The sequence below is a fragment of the Pan troglodytes genome, chromosome 12 (assembly GCF_028858775.2).
Source record: "Pan troglodytes isolate AG18354 chromosome 12, NHGRI_mPanTro3-v2.0_pri, whole genome shotgun sequence".
NCBI lineage: Eukaryota > Metazoa > Chordata > Mammalia > Primates > Hominidae > Pan > Pan troglodytes.
This window is the reverse complement of record NC_072410.2, coordinates 104,801,855-104,809,676: the sequence shown is the minus strand read 5'-3', so window position 1 is coordinate 104,809,676 and position 7,822 is coordinate 104,801,855.

The window sequence follows — 7,822 nt, the reverse complement described above, 5'->3', positions numbered from 1 at the left end:
AATTGTCTAGTCTCCTTTCCTTGCCAGGAAGTTACAAAACATAAAGCCTTCCCATGACCAATTCTCTTCTACCTGCTGCCTGCTGTTTCTCTAAAAAAGTTATCCCTAGTCCTTTTGTGCTTTCAACAATCCCTGACTGACCTTGACCCTTTAGAGAAATAGAATAGAACTTGGACTCTCCGTTTGGAATTTTTGATAACTATGTTAGAATGTGTCTTCTTTTCCCTATGGACTTATTTCTGTATTTTGGATCTACCTCTGAACTCATTCCCCTGCTATATGGCCTCATTCTTCAGCCAAGTCCTTGGCCTTTATCCAGTCCCAAGTGTCTCCCTGGATATTTGACTCTAGACTTAACCAGTATGACCTGTTCTTTTGCTACTATTATCTCACTATTCTGGTCCTGATAGACACCTGGTTTAGCTAGCCAATTTTTGCCAGCCCAGCCATTGGTATTTGCAAACTTTAGACTTTCTATTTAGTTGATGAGGTTAAAGAGATATATCTCTCTTCAAAACTTCGTGCGTGCGTGTGTGTGTGTGTGTGTGTGTGTTTAATCTGAGGAAAACCCAGGAATCTCTAGCATATTCGTTGGTTATGTTCTTTTTCAAGAGCTCAGCCTGCCTATCATCTGCAGTGGTCCTAGCATTCAGTTGGAACATGTGGAACAAATGCCTTCTCTTCCCAGACTCAAGGACAAGGGAGGTCACACAGAGGTCCAACAGATGGCAAGGGAGGTCCAGTGAAGTGACTGTGAAGTTGATTTGTAAACATTCCAGTAAGAATGGTTTCCTTTCTCAATAGCTATTTTGGAAAGGGTTTTCATGAAACAAGAATGTGACTATTAAATGTCATCTCACTTCACAAAACAATCTCTAGTCCACCAGCCAAACTGCTTGCAGCAAACAAGTTGACTAGGTGGCCCCATGAAAGGGCCCGGGTTTGAGTCTAGCCATTGCTATTTTTCCTTGTGTAGAAATGCAAAGGAAGCTCTGTTACTTGCAATAAACTTGTGATTTGTCTTGGAGAAAAAAGTGAAGTATCTTCAGTTGATATACTCTCAAGAAATATTAACAGCGTGTACATGCAGCAATGTTTACTGGAGATATGTGGACATCCTCACTGACCTTAGAGGTCTTCGTATTTGCAAGAATCCAAGAATCTTCCAACTGTTCCATGGGGTGGACCCAGAGAATTAGATGTTATCCGGGCTATTTATCCTGCCTAGACAGGAACGTGCTGGGATTATAGAAACATGTATTCTAGCATTGATCTTGTGAGAGTGGGGAAGTTCTTAATCTTTTTGGGATCTCACTTTCCTCATCTGTAAAATGGCAGGTAAGGAAGCTGGCACAGGAGATATCTGTGCCTTCTCCATGCTCTAAACTTTTACAATTCTGTGTGTTCCCTACTTTCCTTTTTCTGAAAGTATAAATCTGTATGCAGAGATCAATTTTGTGTCCCCTTACCTCTGTCTGACAAGTGGGCTGGACATTCTCTCCCTTTCTGGGCACCCATTAAATAAACAGATGGTTGGCCTAGTCCACCTGGCATCAGATATTTTCAGATACAAAAATATAGCCTCTCTGGGTTTTAAAAAGGGAGCTATTAAGACCAGCCGTGCAGCTTGAGAAGGACTCAGTGAGGATGCTACAGGTCATACTATAACTAGATTTGCTGAACATTTAAATTAAATGATTTTACTAACTACAGATGTCTGACATTTTGCCTCTAGGTGAACTTTATGACACTGAGTTGAGTTCCAGTGGTCCTTTCTCTTCCCTAAGGAATTATTATTTTTCCTTCAGCCAAGAGGGGCTGTTGACATTCATTTTATCATGTCTTCTGTCTACTTAGGTTGCCCCCTCCTTGTCTCCAGTGATCTCTCAGAATGAATCAGCTCTCACCTCAGGCAGGGTCTCTGCCCCTGCTGAGCATGTAAAGCGTGGACTTGCAGACTCCCCTGGCAGATTTCAAGGGCATTGCTCCTGGTCCTCATAAGCTCCCAGTGTCTCCCTCCCCTCCGGCCTGTTTTGCTCTTTTTCTTATTCTCTGCACACTGGGTGCACCTGCTCATCACCACTGCTTCTGCAGAGCCTCCTCCAAGCTCTCAAACTCTATATCTCTCACTGCTTACAACCACACAGAGTTTGCAAGACTTCAAACACTTTTCCTGTGGTGTAGACATTATCATTGTGGGTTTCTGCACAACGAGATAGTTTTCCCATTTGGAAAAGAAAAAGCTGATCTCAGAAAGATAAGCACCCTCGGGGTACACTACTGGTGCTTTTCCCTTGGCATACCCTGGTAACAAGATTAAGGTGCATTGCTATAGACTGAATGTTTGTGCCCTCCCCCCAAATTATGTGTTGAAATCTAATCCCCAATATGATAGTATTAGGAGATGGGACCTTTGGGAGGTGATTAGGTCATGAGGACAAAAGTTTCGTGAATGGGATTAGCGCCTTATAAAAGAGGCCCCAGAGAACTCCCTTATCCCTTTCACCATGTGAGGACACAGCAAAAAGACCCTGTTTGTGAACCAGAAAGTGGGCCCTTGCCAGACAGCAAATCTGCCAGTGTTTTGATCTTGGACTTCCCAGCTTCTGGGACTGTGAGAAACAAAATTCTGTTGTTTTTATGCCACACAGTCTATGGTATTCTGTTACAGTAGCCCAAACAGACTTAGACACACACAACAAAGTCATTCTTTCAATTAGAGCCACGGCAGGAAACAGAGGGCCCACTTGAAGGAGTATTTCAGAAGTCATTAATAACCAGCGCATTTCTCAGGGAGTAGGCAGTGTTAGAAATAGTAATAAGGCATGGTGAGCACTGCAGGGCTGACGGCAGGGTGAAGCCACGCAAAAAAAAAAAAAAAAAAAAATGGCTAAAGGGGACTGCAGCCTATGAGAGCTGAAGCTTGGATGGGGCTACCTGACAGGACCTCTGGCTGTAGGGAGAGCAGCCACATCCAGGCAATGGCCCAACGGGGAGGGAACAGGGTAATGAAATCCCACTCCTCTCTGCTTCTGCCCCATGACAACCTGCTGGATGGAGCCTCTGCCTGTGTGGCTGAAACCAACAGGAAGCTGGAAGGCAAAGGGGTCCAGAGATGCATCCCTAGAGATTGCCCTCCTAGGGCACAAAGCAGGATGCAGTGTGTGGAAATGGATCGGGGGATAGAAAAGGAGATAATTTGGTAAATTCACTGCTGTTTTTAAAACTGTCCTTCTCATTTTGTTTACTTTGACATTTGATACTTTGCTGTATCCAAGATTTCTGAAAACTCATAGTAGTAAGTAAGAAATCTAAACAGAGTCCTACTTCTCTTTCCTTTTTTTCTTTTTCTTTTTTTTTTTTTTGAGACGGAGTTTCGCTCTTTCCTATTTCAACAAATCTTGCATGGTTTCCTGCAGTATGGCTTATTCAACAGTCTTGTAGTTTAAAGAGGGGTTTATTTGAGAAAGGGAAGTCTATAGCTATTTTCAAAGTTTAAAGAAATTTCTACCTGCCAACTGAGAGTATTCTCTATTAACAATGAATTATTATGCCTACTCTAGTGGTTGCTTGGTTTATAAAATGCCTTGAGCTTCCTAGAGAAATGATTCTCCTTGAATGCAAAGTCCTGTGTATGCAATGAAATAATGACACATAGTATCTATAATTTCAGAACATATGCTTATTGTTACAAATATCTATCTTAGACATTTATATTCTAGAATTATCTCTGGCCAAAAAGATATGAAATTATTCATCTAGATAAGTTTCAGGACAGCCATCTAGGTGAAAACAGCCTTGGCTCTGGTATGTCTCTCCTAACCTTTCTCTCTCTCTCTCCTTTCTCCCTCCCTCTCCATGCCTCTACTCTGCTCCTTCTCTCTTCTCCTTTCTGGATAAAAGGTGAACTTGATAAAAAAGACATTAGTGTATGAATTCAAGCATCCTAGATAATATGTGTTTTAATATTTTCTTGGATTAGTTTATAAACTTAATTTTATCTGTAGCAAAATTTTTTTTCAAATTGTTGATTTGGAAGGCTTCGTAACATTAGATTTCATTTTATTTACAGGCTTGTTTAAATTTAGTTGTTGATTTACTTTTGTTTTACTTTGTTTTCTCTCAGTTGGTCCTTTTCTTTGTAACTATCTTTTCTTATTTGGCAGTCTTATGTTGGCTTCTTTGCGGTCTCCAGTCCTCTGGATTCTAGTGCAAAGCTAGGTCTTAGCATCGCATTCTGAGGATCTTATCTTACTGAAATATTAGGAATATTGCAAATGCAATCCCCAAGCCAGTGGCTATCCACTTTAAGAGAAGCTTCTGAATCTAGGGGAGTGAGTGGCCAAAGGTAATTGTCTCATTACCTGAAAATGGGTTGTGCCAATCTAAACTGCTACCAGCCACAGCATTTAAAAGCTGTTTTCAATTTCAAAATTGATAGGACCAAAGGCATTTTAATGAAAATTGTTTTAGTTTAAGAATAAATTGGGGTAATAAGTTGAAATCTTAAATTACTTACATGGTTTAATATAAACTGGAGAAAGCTGCTATTCTATGTCCATTCATTTTTCTTCCCCAAAGACAATTGTCTACAATTGTCATTAACTAAAACATATTGCATTTCTTTTAGATTTTGGGGAGATCTTAAACTATATAGGCTTACCAAAGTCTATACATATAAATTCATTGCTTTACCTTCTAAACTGGAGGAGTTTGATATGGGAGGTCTCTTCCAACTGCAACCTCAGTAGTTTTTATTTCTATAATGTATATCCTGAAATTATCTGGAATTTTGAGTTAGTGAAACGGTTTCAAGTTATGATACTAAGAATATATGGCAATATATACAGCTACTGAGTCTCTTCGAGGGAAGAAATAGATATTTTTATTCTCCAGTTATAAAACATCCCAGCTGCTTGAGCATTGAATGCTATTCTATTTTCAAAACCTTTTATATCTCAACGGTAGAATATATCCCAGTTGTTACTTCTGAATAATGACTGGGTTGGTGGTATTGAGGAGCTATAAACCACATTCTCTTTCTCAGCCCCTGATTTAAGAACTTGTCAGACTGAAATACAGTGGGATACTTGGATGAGAGGGGAAGCGGGAGATACGAGTGGAGACTTTAAAGACAGAGTGGCAAAAGGCATGGAATTAGAAATTCTATATTTCATTGACCTACTGCCATACACACATTTTTCAGCTAATTCTTTGTGGTTTTAATCAATAGATTTCATTTTTACTCCCTATCTACTGCCATCCCCTTCACCATCTCACACATGTCTATTTGATTCGTAGTTTCCCTATTCAGATATAAATGGCAACATGATGTTCCTATTCCTTTGGTTACAATGTAGCTACTGAAATACGTCCCATAAATTTCATTTTCTTGTATCTTCTTTTATGTTGTATCCAAAAATCTGTTTGTATCTGCACTCTTTTTATTTGACACGCTGGAGTGTCTTCTCCCTGTGTGTTATCAGATGGTATCTGTCAAGCTCCGAAAGCAATATGCTTTTCTTTTAAAAGTGTTACAAATGCACTTGTGGGAATGTAAAGAAGAGCCCAAGGGTTTCTGAAAGGGTGCTGACATAAACAAACACTGTCAAATGAAACTGCACAGGACCATTTATATCTGCATCTAACCTCCAAACTTGGCGTTTTTTTTTTCTCCTCATCTTGAACCCAGGCTGTTCCATGGATCCTCTTTCTTCTTGAATTTTCTCTGTGGGGTGATGTCATCTCCAGGGTGATGTCCCAATATCCTGCCCTGGATCACACTGGTCGTAGTGGGTGCTGCTACCTTCCCAGCCAGCCAGCCTGCATGGTGCCTCTGTCTTTGTCTCGCTGAGCCTGGACTTCATAATGCAGGATAGCTTGGCCTTGTTATCCAGCCCAGACTGGGCAATTCTCCTTTGTTACCAGTTTTCTGTCTACCTTTGATTCTGCCACTCAAAGGAGGTATGGGAAGGTTTGTGCTGAATCTCTTTTATATTTCCTTGGAAGCACCTCTTTTAAAATTATGAGCAGTTCAGATTTCATAATCAAGTAGGCACTTTCACACATACCCTCTGCTTCATATCCGTGTCATTCATTAATCCACAATTCTATATTTTGTTGAGCTACTGGCATAAAATTATTTTCAACTTTTTTGGTGAAATATTGGCTCTATAATCATTGATAGCCTATTAGCTAGCAGCTGTTCATTATTACCATTTGTGTATTTTTTATTGACTAAACATTTGTATTTTCCAATGCCATTAATTCATTTGGTACCTCTATACTCTTGCCTTCTGGCTTTATTTGTGAATCCAAGATGTTGCATCCAGGACAAGAAGAACACAATTCTCTCTCTCTGTAATCTACCACTTCTATGTTACAAGATGCTATTGTTTGAATGCACCCTCCAAAGTCATGTTGAAACTTAATCCTCAATGTGGCCATATTTGGAGATGGGGCCTTTGAGAGGCGATTGAATCATGAAGGCTCTACCCTCATGGATTAATGGATTAATGACTTAATGGGTTAATGTATTAATGTGTTATCATGGGAGAAGACCATGATGGTTTCCAGCTTCATCTCTGTCCCTGCAAAGGACATGAACAAAAGAGTCCTTTTTTAAGGAAGAAACAATGATTGTATGTTTCTTGATTGGGCAGAGAATTTATCAAATGTCCCAAGCAAGAGGAATCCATTCTCCTTTTGCTCTCTTCTCCTCAAGTAGTGCATGGTTGTGATCCTGAATAAGCCTGTGTGCTCTGTACGTTCAGTATTTCCCCCCAGTGTGCTGGCCCAACGCCTAACCTGGGGACAGGCAGTGTTAGGAGCTTCACAGTTGACACATTTCTAAGCCACATTATCCAAAACACATTTTCTCACTAATAAGGGTAATGTTTGGTCTTCATCTACCTGTTTCCTTTTCCTTTCTCTCTTAATTAGTTCTGAACTTGGGCATGAAACAGGGGTCTCATTTCTTAGGCTATGTGAAACCACAATATCTCCTATGCATAGAAACAGTCCAGGAAAATTCAGTGGAGATGCATCCTAAGGTTGAAAATTTTGGGATTCAAAGAGGGAAACGTGGGAGTTAAGGAAGCAGGGGAATAAAGCTCTGAAAGAAACCAAGGGCCTTTCACCTGGACTCAGAGTTAGTGAGCCTTCTGAAATGCTGTGCAAAATGTTCTGTGTACAGGATGCAGAGGTTTCATCAGAATTTCAAAAAAGTTGTTTACCCTCTAGTTTAAGAAGCCCACACAGATCTTGAGTTTATCTCCTGACAATGGGAAATGTGATCCCAATGTCTCATCTTCCTCTTGCTTTGAAATGGTCTTGCTGCTCCCCTCAGCATACCCTTCAAGGCCCAGCTTGAGCCACCGCCCATCCCTGGAGGAAGCCTCCTCTTCCGCTCCCACCCTGCGGGGATCTCCCCCTCCTCTGGGCTCCTGGCCCCCTTGCAGAGGGTCTCCGTCTCCTGCCCTCCTCAACTAAAGTGTGAGCTTATGAGAGTGGGGCAAGCTTATTTAATAGTTGCTATGTGTCACCCAAACTGTCTAGCATATAACAATCATTTCTGAATCACACTCAGACTTGCACTGTGATTAGGTTCTGTAGCCACTCTTTTGCTTGCCCTAATATGACCCCTGTAAGGGATTCATTAGATGCATTTTTCCAAAGAAGAAAGAAGCTCAGAGAGATTAAGTTATTTTTCTCAGCCAAAACTTAGGAAACAGCAGAGCTAGGATTCAAACTAATGTCTTCTGATTCCTAGTTCACAGCTTCTTTCACTCCACAAGGCAACTTCCCCTAGAAAGTATTAACC